We start from the raw sequence: 14,408 nt of genomic DNA, 5'->3' as shown, positions 1-14,408 counted from the left end.
CCAGTTGATAAGCAGCTGTTACACCAGCAATAAAGGCTAAATTCAAGTTCTCTGTAAAGTTCAGACTTACAGACTTTCCTATGTAAAGAATCATAGTTGTGGCAAGATGGGATACCAAGACCAGGCATTTAAAGCCGCATGCTGACAGGCATGGTGGCCCATGTCTATAATCCCCGGACTCAGGAGGCAGAGGCAAGTGGACTGCAGAAAGTTCCAAGCCAGCCTGGACTATCTGTCTTCAAAAGCCAAGACATAAACAAGTAAACAAATAAATAAATGTGTTTTATAAACAGCAATCCTGAGCCGTGAGCACCGTCCCCAGGAATCCTATGTGCTGTGGGTTTAATCACCCTGCTGACATTCCTTTGGTTTTCTGTTTTTGATTTTCTTGTTTGTTTGATTTTGTTTTTGAGACAAAGTTTCTCTATGTAGTCCTGGCTGTTCTGGTCTCACTCTGTAGTCCAGGCTGGCTTCCAACTCAGAGAGTCTCCTTCTGTCTGAGATTAAAGGCATTTGATACCATACTCAGCTTGGTTTTGGTTTTTAACCAGTTTTGGGGGTTAACATTCAAAGAAATGGTTTTCATTGCTGTTGGTAAGGCAAGAATTTCACGGACTTAACCATCTCCTTAATCCTCATTTTTGTTTATGGTTGCAAAAAATTCATACATATTGAATGGGTTTCCACACATCTGTTGCTGGATAACTAGACTGGTTCCATTTTCAGGCTGCTGTGAACAGAGCAGCAATGACCATGGATGCATGTAAGTCTCCATGGTGTATTAGCTTAGAATCCTTTAGATATATTCTCAAAAAAGTGCGGCTTGGTCATATGATTGCTTTGCGGGTTGTTTGTTTGTTATGTTTTGAGGCGCCGATTTCCGTGGTAGCTGTACAAATGTCCGTTCTCACCAGCAGTGAATACGGGTTCTTTTTTCTCCCCGTCGTCTCCAGCGTTTGTTTTCTTGGTAATAGCCATTTCTGTCTGGAGTAAAATGGAATCTCAAAATCACCATAGTTTGCATTTCCCTGATGGTTTAGGATGTTTAACACTTTTTGAAGTAGTATTGACAGTTTGGATTTCTCCTCTTAAGAATTATCTATTTGGGGCTGGAGTGATGGCTCAGTGGTTAAGAGCACTGACTGTTCTTCCAGAGGTCCTGCGTTCAATTCCCAGCAACCACATGGTGGCTCACAACCATCTGTAATGAGATCTGATGCCCTTTTCTGGTGTGTCTGAAGACAGCTACAGTGCACTCATACATTAAATAAATTTTGAAAAAGAGAATCATCTATTCAAAACATTAGCTCATTTTGGGACTGGATGATTTGGTTTTTCGGTGTTTGATTCTGGAGCTCTTTCTATATCCTGGATACTAATCCTCTATCTGCTATGTAGTTGGCAAAGATTTTTGTCCTCATTCTGTAGGCTGCGTCTACTCCCTATTGATGATGAGAAGTCTTTTAAGTTCATGGAACCCTGTTTGTCAATTCTTTTTATAAACAATTCATTTGTGTGTGTGTGTGTGTGTGTGTGTGTGTGTGTGTGTGTGTGTAAGCACATGTGTGTTACAGCATGTTTGTGAAGGCCCTTTTTGGCAAGAGGTACTGTCTTTTCACTTTGCTTTTAAGGCAGAGTCTCTCTTGGTTTTGCCACTGCCCTGTGCATATCAGAGCTTCTGTCTGAATGTCCTGTCTCCATTTCCCATCTGGACTCCCAAAAGATGGGATTAATACACACACCACTGCACCCAGCTCTGTCTGCAGGTTCCAGGTTCCAAGCTCAGGTCATCAGGTTGTGAGAGTTCTCCCTCAGCACCCTCATTCGAGGGTCATTTCTTATGTTAATCCCACTAAAGTTCCCACTTCTAGTAGGATTCTAGCAAGATGATATCTTTGTAAGAGGAGGGAAACCTGACATAGCGTGTACCTTCTCAGGCATGATACCCAGAGCCTCCTTTTAGGACTGCAGACTCCCCCTGTAACTAGAAGGCTGCCTTCTTCGCTGTTCTATTGCTGTGAAGGGACACCACAAGCACAGCAGTTCATATAAGAGAAAGCATTTGATTGGGGGGTTGCTTCAGAGGCCTAGTCCATTAGCATCATGGTGGAGAGCATAGTGGCACACACACAGGCTATGGGGAAGAATATGAGACCTTTAGGTCCTGAACCACAGGCAGAGGGAGAGAAAACTGGGTCTGGCCTGGGCTTTTAAAACCTCAAAAGCCTATACACTTCCTCCAACTTCCTAGTCCTTCTAATCCTTTCAAATACGACCACTCTCTGGTGACTAAGCATTCAAATATGTGAGCCTGGGGGTTGGGGGACATTCGCATTCAAACTATCACAAAGGCCCTCACCAGATCTGGCCCCTCTACCTTGCATCCCTAGAACTGTGATCTGAGTAATCCTTTATTCTTTGTAAACTAGTCTGTAGTATTTAATTATAGCAACAGAAAACAGAGTGAGACTGGAAGAACGGGAAGAACTTCTGATGTGTTCAAGAGAGGAAGATAAGATCATAGCAGCCTAGGCATCGTACAGATCACGATGTGTGAACAAGCACTTCTGGAGCACAGCTATCAATGGCATGTGACCTTGCTGGGTGTGCTCTGGGGACAGGCAGCCCTCTAACATCTTAGAGGCTGCTTGGGCTTGATCAGACAATCTTTTTACATGAATATTTACCTTTAATTTTTTCTTGAGTAATAGCTATTTTTTTATAATTATAGAAACTTGCTTTATATTTACAAATGACACTATGCAAAGCAAGGAAGCCAATACAGTCTAGCTCTTGGAATTTTTAAATAAACTTTTCTTTCTTTCTTTCTTTCTTTCTTTCTTTCTTTCTTTCTTTCTTTCTTTCTTTCTTTCTTCCTGAGATGGTCTCCCCATGTAGCTCACCTTGGTATCAAATTCACCAGCCTCCTACCTCAGCTCCTGAATGCTGGGATTAGAGGCCTGCCTAGCAGTAGAGTTTTTTATTTTGGAATTTTATTTATAGAAAAGTTGGAGATAAGCAAAAAACAAAACAAAAAAAAACAAAACAAAACAAAAAAAAAGTTGGAGAGATCGTAGAGAATCCCCATAAAACCCTTGCCCTGTGTCCTGCTGATGTTAGCATTTTCATATCACTGATCTACTGAATCTTCCCAAACCAAGAAACCAACAACACATTATCATTAACTCATTAATTTTCACCATTTCATTTCATAATGTGTGTGTGTGTGTGTGTGTGTGTGTGTGTGTGTGTGTGTGGTGTGATCTAAACTATCACCTTGTGCTAGTGGCTTTTGACTTTTGAACATGCATAGCCCTCCAGGATGGGTCAGCTCTGCTTTTTTCCTCTCTGTCAGTGTCCTAGACATTTCAGGGTTCATTAGCACCCTACCAGAGTGTGAGCAAAGGAAGGAAACAGTTTTAAAATGCAGAGGAGCCAAGGGTATTCATCAGCTGTGAGTAGCTCAGTTGCTAATAAGGCCAAGGGTATTGGTTTTGAACAAGTCAGCTGGCTTAGGAACGTCAAGGGAAAATTCTGTACGTCATTTGCAACTTCAGATCTGTACAGATGCTGTGCGAATCTTCAGGCTCAGTGAGAGCGTGAGCCTTGCCTTCCCTGTTCTCTGGCTACTCAGGGTGTGTGTTGTAGATAGGAATGAACAACGTGCACCTCAGAATGTAGAGTCTTAGCCCTGCCCTATACCGACAGCCAGAAGCTGGGCCTTAGCATGAGACTCAGGTGATTGGGATACTCGGCCAAGCTGTTTGTGATCTTGACCAAGAACCAGCCCTCATTGAAGGCAGATGAAGTTATCAAAGTAAAAATTAATGCGTCAGTAGAGCTGGGGTTGTCACTCGGTGGGAGAAGGCTTGTCTAGCATGAGCAAGGCTGCAGAGTGCAACCCCAATACCTCCTTTCCCCATCCAAAAGCAGATTCAAAAAGTTCTATCTAGAATCATCATAGAACCTGCAATCTGGGGAGAGGATAACATCGACAATAATCATCTTTGCTAAATGTTTGATAGTTCAACAAATATACAAGAACACAGCTGCAGGGAGAAAGGGTTTGTCTTGACTCACTGTTGGGGGGGGAGGGGTCTTGGTCCACCATAATAAAGAGGGCAGAGTGGAATCCAGTATCACACATCTTTATAGCTAGGAAACATTTGAGGTGGGAGGGGGAGAGGAAGGGAAGGAGAGAGAGAATGAGAGGGAGGGAGGGAGATAGAACGAGAGAGAGAACTCGTCTCAGACAGGATATAGCCTCCAAGACACCTGCGATGGGGGAATCCAAGGAGATTGTCTCCAAATCTTCCTAAGAGAGTTCTACCAGCTGGGGACCAATGCTTCAGTTTGTAAGCTTTTGCAAGGAGATTTCACATCCAAAACAAACAAAAATAATCATAAGAAAATTCATGATGATACAATATTGCCAAGAAACAAAATGAAGCTTATCTTTATTTTTTAAGATTTACTGTAGCTCTTGCTCTTGCTTCCTCTTGCTCTCTCTTGCCCCTTTCTCCCTTCTCTCCTCATTCCCTCCCCCTCTCTCCAGGTGCTCATGTTTGACCTCTCCTCTTCTCCTCCTCTCCTCCTCTCCTTCTCTACTGTTCTCTACACACTCTCCCTCTTTCTCTGCCCTACTACCCTCTTACCTCCACTCCCCATTCCCTGAATAAACTCTATTCTATACTAAAAAAAAAAAAGAAAAAGATTTATTTTTAGTGTGTGTGTGTGTGTGTGTGTGTGTGTGTGTGTGTGTGTGTGTGTGAATGTATCCAGGCATGTGCGTCCATGTGTTTGTGGAGATCAGAAATCAACCCTGAGTCCCTTAGGAACTCCCCACTTAGTTTTGTTGCTAGTGTCGTTTGCTCTATTAGTAGTGTCTGTGTGTGCATGATGCACGCGTGTGCATATGTAGACATCAAAGGACAACTTTGTGGCATCAGTGCTCTCTTCCACCTTTATCTGGGATCCGGGGGTTTGAACTCATGTTGCCAGGTTTGCTCAGAAGTGTCCCCTCAGCCACTAAGCCACCGCCTTGCTCCTCCATCTTGTTTTTTGAGACATGTTCTCTTATTTGCCTGAAGTTTACCAATTAGGCTGGCTGGCTGGCCAGCAATCTGCCTTGTTCTGCCTTCCCTGCACCACTGCCATGCACCCCTACTGTGATATAATGATCTTTGCACAGCCCAAAGCCACACAACCAACCAACTATAGACTGAAAGCGTGAGTCTAAATAAGCTTTTCCTCATAACAAAAACCTCTGGTGTTTCGTCACTGTGCTAGAAAGGTAACACAAGAGGCCAAGTATGTATTCAGATAAGGTGAGTCTAAAATGTTGAAGGACTACGAAAAGGATGCATTCCATAATGAAAGGGTATATAAGGCTCATAGAGGCAGGAAATGCTGCTGAGGTCATAGGAGGCATGACTAGCCAGGTATGGGAGTCTACCCCTGTAATCCCTGCACTTGAGAAGTTGAGGCATAAGGACTGCCTTGAGCTAAAGGCCAACCTGGGTTATATAGCAAGACTGTGTCAAACAACTAAAACCAAAACCAAGGTTTCCACAGGCCTTCCCCCAGTAGGCGTTTTTCCATAGACATAGGCATACTCCCAATGTTTGGGAATGGCAGGTCAATTTGTACCATCAAGGACATTTTTATTGACTTTACCTATATGTTTATTAGAAGTATGTAACTTTAGATTAAGTAATATCTCTCTCTCTCTCTCTCTCTCTCTCTCTCTCTCTCTCTCTCTTTCACACACACACACACACACACACACACACACACACACACACACACTCACTCACCAAAGAACAACTGTTTGGTGGCATTAAAGAACATCATTGGACTGGGAGGATAGCTCAGGCAGTAAAGGAGCTGACCACTGAAGACTTTTGACCCTTGGGACCCACATGACTGAAGGAGAGAGCAGATTCCTGTAAATAGCCCTTTGATCTACACACACACACACACACACACACACACACACACACACATGTGCGCGCATAATGAACTTAAAAAGGCAAGTTGATCACGTTTTGTTTTTCCTGCTCTCTGATTTCTTCCTTCACGGAAGCTGTGCTGCCAATGACAGGCGATGTACTGGGTCTGACCGACCGGCTCCTCTAATCTATTCTCTTTTTCCTGAGCCTTCTTCTTTCCCCATTGAACTATGCTTCTCAGACTTCCCTTACAGTTAGGGTCTGGATAAAGAAATTTCTAGCAAATGAAATGCACATGAGAGATTTAAAGGGCAGAAAGTCAAGTCAGGAGCTCCCTATGAAGCTGCTTCAGCCATGGAACACTGACAACATCACAGGATGTGGGGACCCACAGCAACAGTGTCCCAGCATGTTGTTTCCAGATCCACGTGTGTAAGGTAGAAACATGGCAGAGGATCTGGGGGGGGCGCTACCTGCTTCTGGAATTAGGGCCTACTGGGGGATTCTATAATGTGTGTGTGTGCGTGCATGTGTGTGTGTGCATATGTGTGTGTGCATTATGTGTGTGCATGTGTGTGTGTGTGTGTGTGTGTGTGTGTGTGTGTGTGTGTGTGTGCGTGTGTGTATGTACGCACAGGTGCCCAGCACATGTCTGGTGTGGAAATGTATGTGGAGGTCAAAGTTGACATTGATGTCTTCCTTGATTGCTCTCCCCTTTATTTATTCAAGGTCTGTTGTTGAACTCACAGCTCATCAATTCCAGCTATCCTACCTTGCCTGCTTGCTCCAGAGTTACCTGTCTCTCCCTCCTGAGTACTCGGATTACTGTAGCCACCATGGCTGACTACCCAGATATTTACATGGACATTCAGGATCAGAACTAGGTCTTCACACTCACTCAATAAGCGCTTTACCCACAGAACCTTCTCTGCCCATGCCCTACAGGCCAATTCCTATGCTCAGCAATCTCATTAGTAGACCCCTGGTTATGGGGGGAGTTACGGTTACCCTACAGAGTCAATTCTGGGGTACTCTGGTACTCGGTCTAAGAAAGAATCCGTTTCTAATCAGTGTCATGTTTAGCAAATGATGGACTTCAATCTTCTTTTAGATTTATGCATATGGGTGTTTTACCTGCACGTGTGACTGTGTTCCATGTTTGCCTAGTGCCCTAGGAGTTCAAGATAGAGCATTTAATCCCCTGAAACTGGAGCTTGGGATCATTGTGAGCCATCACGTGGGGGCAGGAACTGAAAAAAAATGTTAGGCACAACTCCACTAAAGGTGGAGCTCACCTTTAGTCCCAGCCCTTGGATGACAAAGGCAAGTGGTTCTCTGTGAGTTCGAGGCCAACTTGGTTTATACAATGAGTTCTAGTCCAGCTAGGGCTACAAAGTGAGACTGTGAAAAAAAAAATGTAACATATGAAGTAGTGTGTTCCATCGTGGTATTTTCATACATGCTCGTCATTTGACTTTGTTCTGATTCGTTCTCTCTTCTCCATCACTGCCCTTCATTTTCAGCCTCACTGAACACACAGCAGGTAGCCTGGTTCCTGCCTTGAGCTATGACATCTGCAGCACAAGGACATGAGAGTAGTTTTTATTCTAACAGTTTGGCACGTACCCTGTGATGAACTGATGGGTCTGCAAGCATCTGCCTCATGGACATGGTATGTTTATGAAAGGGAGGGAGAGGTGGGGCAGGCAGAGAAAGGGAGAGAGAGACAGAGACAAATAGAGAGACAGAAAATCAGAGAAAGACAGAGAGACAGAAAGACAGAAACAGAGAATCAGAGAGAGATAGAAACAGAGAGATGGTCAGAAAGACAGAGAGAGACGAGAGAGGGAGAGAGCGCATGTGTTCCAGTGTGAGTATAGAGTTAAAAAACAGCTTTCGGGTGTGGGATTTTACTTTGCTGAGGCAGGCTCTCTCTTGTTTGTGTTACTGCACCAAGCGCTCCAACTGGGTGGGCACAGGAGCTCCCATGTGTCTCCACCTCCCCTCTCACAGGAGGAATGCTGGGATTACAGGAACATCTGGCTCTTTAGGAGGATTCTGGAGACCACTCAGGTTATCATCAGTGTGACTAGCTTCTTCCCACTGAGCCATCCCCCTGGCCCCTCCTATTAACTCCTAGCTTTTCTTAGGCTACCTGTCTCAAGGCGAGGTGCTCCGATCCAGTGGCACGAGAGGATTTTAGGCTAGGGATTACCCAGGGTCAACAAATGTGTGTTTGCTTATGTGTACTGGAAGTCAGTAGGTATCATATCAGATCTGATTTCATGGATTGGTGACTTCATGAGTATTCTTGTTTATAGCAAGGCTTGAAACGATTGCTATGGCAAAGCACAGTAATGAATTTAACGAAAATACGAAATAAATAACATATGGATAGCACCCAGATTTGGCAAAAAAAATCATGAGGATGGTATTCAAATGACTGAACATTAGAAACCCTTTTACTAGTTATGGATTCTGAGCCCCAAGTTGCTGTAAGCATGGGAAGGAGCAGGTTGAGATCAAAGGACCTGCTCTACACCAGACCTCCATGGCCACAGCCTCCATTGTTTTGGACTACTGCTCTTACTGAAAAGTCAACAGTGCTGTGACATCCTAGAAAGAACACCCAGAACCTATGGCTTGTCACGAGTGAAGGCTCAGCGACACTCGTCAGCAGGACCAAGGGGCAGTGGAGGAGGAGAAATTGCAAAATGAGTCTGGCTCCTAGAACAGCCCGTCTTCGTTCAGTACATAGCTATCAGTTCAGAAATACCAGACGTAGGTGTGTTTGCTGTCGAGGCTCAGCTCCAGTGAGAGGAAGGGTGTGACCTGGGATTATTGTCCTCAAAGGAAAACCTGACAAGCCATCTCCGCGGAGCCCCAGTTAAGAAGCCACAAGCCCCAGACATACTAACAAAATAAATCAAGGGGCTCGGAGCCACTGAAGCTCTCTGTCCTTGTTCTCGTCCTAAAGCCCTCAGAAGAGATCCTGCAGATTACTGACTCTAATATAATGAGCACAGATTGCAAGTACTCAAAAGCTATGCCTTGATAATACTTAATCAGCAAGAGATAAGGTGGAAAGCTGGACAAAGAACGTTTAGAAAAAAAAAATGTCTAATAGGCCAGTGACTCCCGAGGCCCAGTCTGCAGACCGATGTCCAGTGAGCCACAGAACAATGTCCGCTACGCCGCCTGTCTCAGGAGGAGGACGGGCAAGGACTTTTAAATTGATAATGCCAGGCCAGGCATGATAGCACGAGTCCGGAGTCTCTACCACTCAGGAGGCGGAGACAGCAGGATTGCTTAAGCCCCGGAGCTGCAGGGCAACACCACGAGGTTGGTTCTCAGAACAACGTAACATTTCTAACATAACTAACATAGCATTTGCAGGCAACACCCAGAAAGTGTTCTGGTGGCTGGAGACGAGTTTCTGGGGTTCACCTTTTTAACTCAAATATCCAGTCAAGATTGCCAACTACGTGTGGAGCCCTTGAGCCTTATGCTATAGCTGCTTCTGCCATCCAGCTTTGTTCATTTCTCAACGACTGTCAACTCCAACAGCTTTCCGACTTCTCTCCCTTCCTCTCTCTTGCTCTCGGTTTTGGGTCAGGATCTCACATGTCTGTTGCTCAGGCTGCCTGGAACCCACTATAACTATAGGATCCTAACTGGACTCAAACTTCTGGTAATTCTCCTGCCTCGTCCTCCTAAGTGCTGGGATTCCAGGTGCTCACTACCACGTTGAGTTTTGCTTTCTTTTTGAACACTGCCGCCAAATCAATTACTCTAAAGGACAAGAAAATCAAGCAGTAAAGTGAAAAATGGATCAGAGAGATGGCTCAGCAGGAAAGGTGCATGCCGACAACCCTGATGGCCAGAGTTCAATCCCCGGGACCCACCTGATGGAAGGAGAAACATGACTCTCCTCAGGTTGGCCTCAGACTGCCATACATGCACGCACATGCACACACACACACACACACACACACACACACACATACACACACACACATATCCCCATACACACACACACACATACACACACGCCCCCATACACACACACACACACACATATCCCCATACACACACACACACACATACACACACGCCCCCATACACACACACACACATATCCCCATACACACACACACACATACACACATGCCCCCATACACACACACACACCCATACACACACACACACACACAAGCTTAATAAATATGACCAAAGGATTGAATGTCCTAAGAGTTGTGTACAGCTATTGATGCAGGCACCTAGTAGCAGGAGCAGCAGGCACATCATTTCTACTCTCAGAAACGACCAGTAGTGGCTGGGAGGTGGTGGTGCAGGCCTTTAATCCTGGACTTTGGTAGCAGAGGCAGGCAGATCTCTGAGGCCAGCCTGGTCTACAGAGTGATCTCTGGGTCAGTCAGGGCTACAGAGACACCCTGTCTTGAAAAATCAAACAAACAATGACGAAGAAATGAGCATTTCTTTGCTTCTAAATGTTTCGAAACAGATATTATCGCATACGTTTCTTTCGGTGTGGCCAGCATCTGTCCTTTTAAAAACTGTCCTTCTGCTGAGCTGGAGAGATGGATTTAAAAAACTGTCTTTCTTTTCCTTATCTGCAGAATCTTAGAGGCCAGTCAATCCCAGACCCTATGAGAGAGGCACATGGCCCAACATGAGGCGCTTGGACTTTCTCCTGGGAATCCGTGTTTTAGGAAGGATTTAGAGATGGGGATGGCTATCAATGGTGGCTCTCTGCAATACAGACTCTCCAGGTTGTCCTTACATGGGATTTTTTGGGGGGTTCTTTTTTTCGGAGCTGGGGACCGAACCCACGGCCTTGTGCTTCCTAGGCAAGCGCTCTACCACTGAGCTAAATCCCCAACCCCTTACATGGGATTTAATGGCTCTGCATTAAGCCTTAATTTAAGCCCGTGTATACCAGTCTCCTCAAGCAGGCTAGGAGAAGGCTTGCATTTTATAGGTAAAGATCTCTAACTCATCTTTGTAAGGGTCCATACTATGGGACTTGATGTAATTGAAGGTTTAAGATATGAGGCCAGTAAGACCAAAAACTCAGGTGACAGCAGATGCTGGTGAGGATGCGGAGAAAGAGGAACACTCCTCCATTGTTGGTGGGATTGCAGACTGGTAAAACCATTCTGGAAATCAGTCTGGAGGTTCCTCAGAAAATTGGACATTGAACTGCCTGAGGATCCAGCTATACCTCTCTTGGGCATATACCCAAAAGATGCCCCAACATATAAAAAAGACACGTGCTCCACTATGTTCATCGCAGCCTTATTTATAATAGCCAGAAGCTGGAAAGAACCCAGATGCCCTTCAACAGAGGAATGGATACAGAAAATGTGGTACATCTACACAATGGAATATTACTCAGTTATCAAAAACAATGACTTTATGAAATTTGTAGGCAAATGGTTGGAACTGGAAAATATCATCCTGAGTGAGGTAACCCAATCACAGAAAAACACACATGGTATGCACTCATTGATAAGTAGCTGTTAGCCCAAATGCTTGAATTACCCTAGATGCCTAGAACAAAAGAAACTCAAGACGGATGATCAAAATGTGAATGCTTCACTCCTTCTTTAAAAGGGGAACAAGAATACCCTTGGCAGGGAATAGAGAGGCAAAGATTAAAACAGACACAGAAGGAACACCCATTCAGAGCCTGCCCCACATGTGGCCCATACATATACAGCCATCCAATTAGACAAGATGGATGAAGCAAAGAAGTGCAGGCCGACAGGAGCCGGATGTAGATCGCCCCTGAGAGACACAGCCAGAATACAGCAAATACAGAGGCGAATGCCAGCAGCAAACCACTGAACTGAGAATAGGACCCCCATTGAAGGAATCAGAGAAAGAACTGGAAGAGCTTGAAGGGGCTCGAGATCCCATATGTACAACAATGCCAAGCAACCAGAGCTTCCAGGGACTAAGCCACTACCTAAAGACTATACATGGACTGACCCTGGACTCTGACCTCATAGGTAGCAATGAATATCCTAGTAAGAGCACCAGTGGAAGGGGAAGCCCTGGGTCCTGCTAAGACTGAACCCCCAGTGAACTAGATTGTTGGGGGGAGGGTGGCAATGGGGGGAGGATGGGGAGGGGAACACCCATAAAGAAGGGGAGGGGGAGGGATTAGGGGGATGTTTGCCGGGAAACCGGGAAAGGGAATAACACTTGAAATGTATATAAGAAATACTCAAGTTAAAAAAAAAAAAAAAAAAAGATAGGAGACCAGAAGTGATGAGTCTACTGCCTGATTGTTTTTGAGAGGAGATCTCAGATCTCATATAGCCAAGGCTGGCCTTGAACTCTTGGTTCTCCCATTTCCACCTTTCTAGTGCTGGGATTGTAAGTATTTACCAGCTGGGCAACTGTGTCTTCTGACACCTAAGGGATCTCAATAGTACAGTTCCCCCACTGAAGCCAGACTCCTCCGGGTTATGCAGTTTGGTTCAGAAAAGTTTCCTAAGTGTCTTCAGGAGATCTTGACGTTTGAGGAGGCCTTACCCATGTTAATGCATTTTGAAATTTTAAGTTAGCATACTATCTTCATTTATATATCTTATTTAAAATACGCAACACAAATTTCAACAGCTTATAAATAACATGAAGAGACTGTCTTGAATCCAGATTGATCCGATGGTAAAGTCTATTAGAAAGTTTCTCTCTTTAGCTTCCTCTTTCCCTTTGCTGACCACTGCTTTCTGGGTGCCACATTCACCAGAGTTTTCTTTCTCTTTGTTTGTGTGTGTGTGTGTGTGTGTGTGTGTGTGTGTGTGTGTTTGTTTATTTGTTTGTTTGAAACAGAGTTTCTCTAGGTAGCCCTGACTGTCCTGGAATTTGCTCTGTAGACCAGGCTGGCCTCGAACTCAGATCTGCCTGCCTCTGCCTCCAAGTGCGGGGATTAAAGGTGTCTGCCACCACTATCTGGCTTGCTTTCTCTTTCATTCCCCAGCACTAAAGAGAGGTAACGAGTGAAGTTATTTCTCCTTTAATTAGAGACTGCCCTGCAGTCTGAAAAACTCTGGCTTTATGTCCTGTTCTGGCCTTAGTAATAGCTTATTTCAGGCGAGCCACTTCTTCTAAGACTCAGTTACACTATCTACATAATGGGGACAATAAAGACAGATTCCATCCCCAAAGATCCTGATTCTATAATGGCTTGGATACTTGGAATTTTCTTCCATGTCCAGTAGGTTATTTTAAGGATCATATGTACCAAAAGCCATGGAATGGCGCCTGGTGCCAAGACACAATTCAGTAACAGTTCTTTTCCCTTCTTCTTTGATGCCTTCTTCCCTATACCGTTATTTATTTCCACTCCAGACCTCTGATTGCACCATGTACAAGTGTATGCATGTGTCTGAGGACATCAAAATTCACACTGTTCTACAGAAATGTACTCCGTGTGTTTTACTCATGTGTCTAACTGGAGAATCCTCTTGTGCCAGGCACTGAGACAAAGGTCCCTGTTCTCATGGACTTACTCTCTTGACTGGGGCTATCTTCAATGAAGACACAAGGAAAGCCAGGGAAGGCTAAAGAATGAGTGTTTATGTATAATTCAACACACTAGTGAGAGAAAGTTTCTCTAAAAAGGCTGCCTCTCTGGTCTAGCGAGGAGTCGTCCAACCCAGACTGGAAGGAAATACACAGGGAGAAGAGGCAGAGGCTACCAAACCCCAAAAGCGGGGTTCAGGCAAGTGCTCCACCACTTATCCCCAGCCATAGGACAAAGATCAGAGTCTGGGACAGGGGTGTTGAGTACCATGTTGGGTCAGGAAGGTAGCAAGACTCCCCCAAAGCAGCTGAAGAAGCAGGCAGATGAGGAAGATGAGCTTTCAAACAGGAAGTAAACTGGAGCAGAAGAGACTCAAGAAACTAAAAAGGAAAGGCCCCCAGGAAGGTCCTTCAGGCTTCAGGTGGATTAGGAAATGTGGCTAAAAGGAATGACTCTGTAGCCTTTACCACTCAGGAGGCGGAGACAGCAAGATTGCCTAAGCTCCGGAACCAGAGAACAGCGGGGCAACGCCATGAAGCTGGTTCTCAGAACAACATAACATTTCTAACATAACTAACAGCATTTGCAGGCAACACCCAGAAAATGTTCTGGTGGCTGGAGACGAGTTTCTGGGGTTCACCTTTTTTTTTTCTTTTTTCTTTTTTTCAGAGCTGGGGACCGAACCCAGGGCCTTGCGCTTGCTAGGCAAGCGCTCTACTACTGAGCTAAATCCCCAACCCCATGGGGTTCACCTTTTTAACAGCTGCTCAAATATTCAATCAACTACATTTGGAACCCTCGAGGCTTACTCTGTAGTTCCCTCCTAGCAGATGTAAGTATGTTCCTTCCACCTGAGATGACATTGGTCCCTGATTCCATTGCTACTAAATCACCTGGAT

Source organism: Rattus norvegicus, chromosome 6 (genome assembly GCF_021556685.1).
Source record: "Rattus norvegicus strain SHRSP/BbbUtx chromosome 6, alternate assembly SHRSP_T2T, whole genome shotgun sequence".
NCBI classification, from domain to species: Eukaryota; Metazoa; Chordata; class Mammalia; order Rodentia; family Muridae; genus Rattus; species Rattus norvegicus.
The sequence above is the reverse complement of the archived record's forward strand: the minus strand, read 5'-3'. Positions refer to the sequence as shown.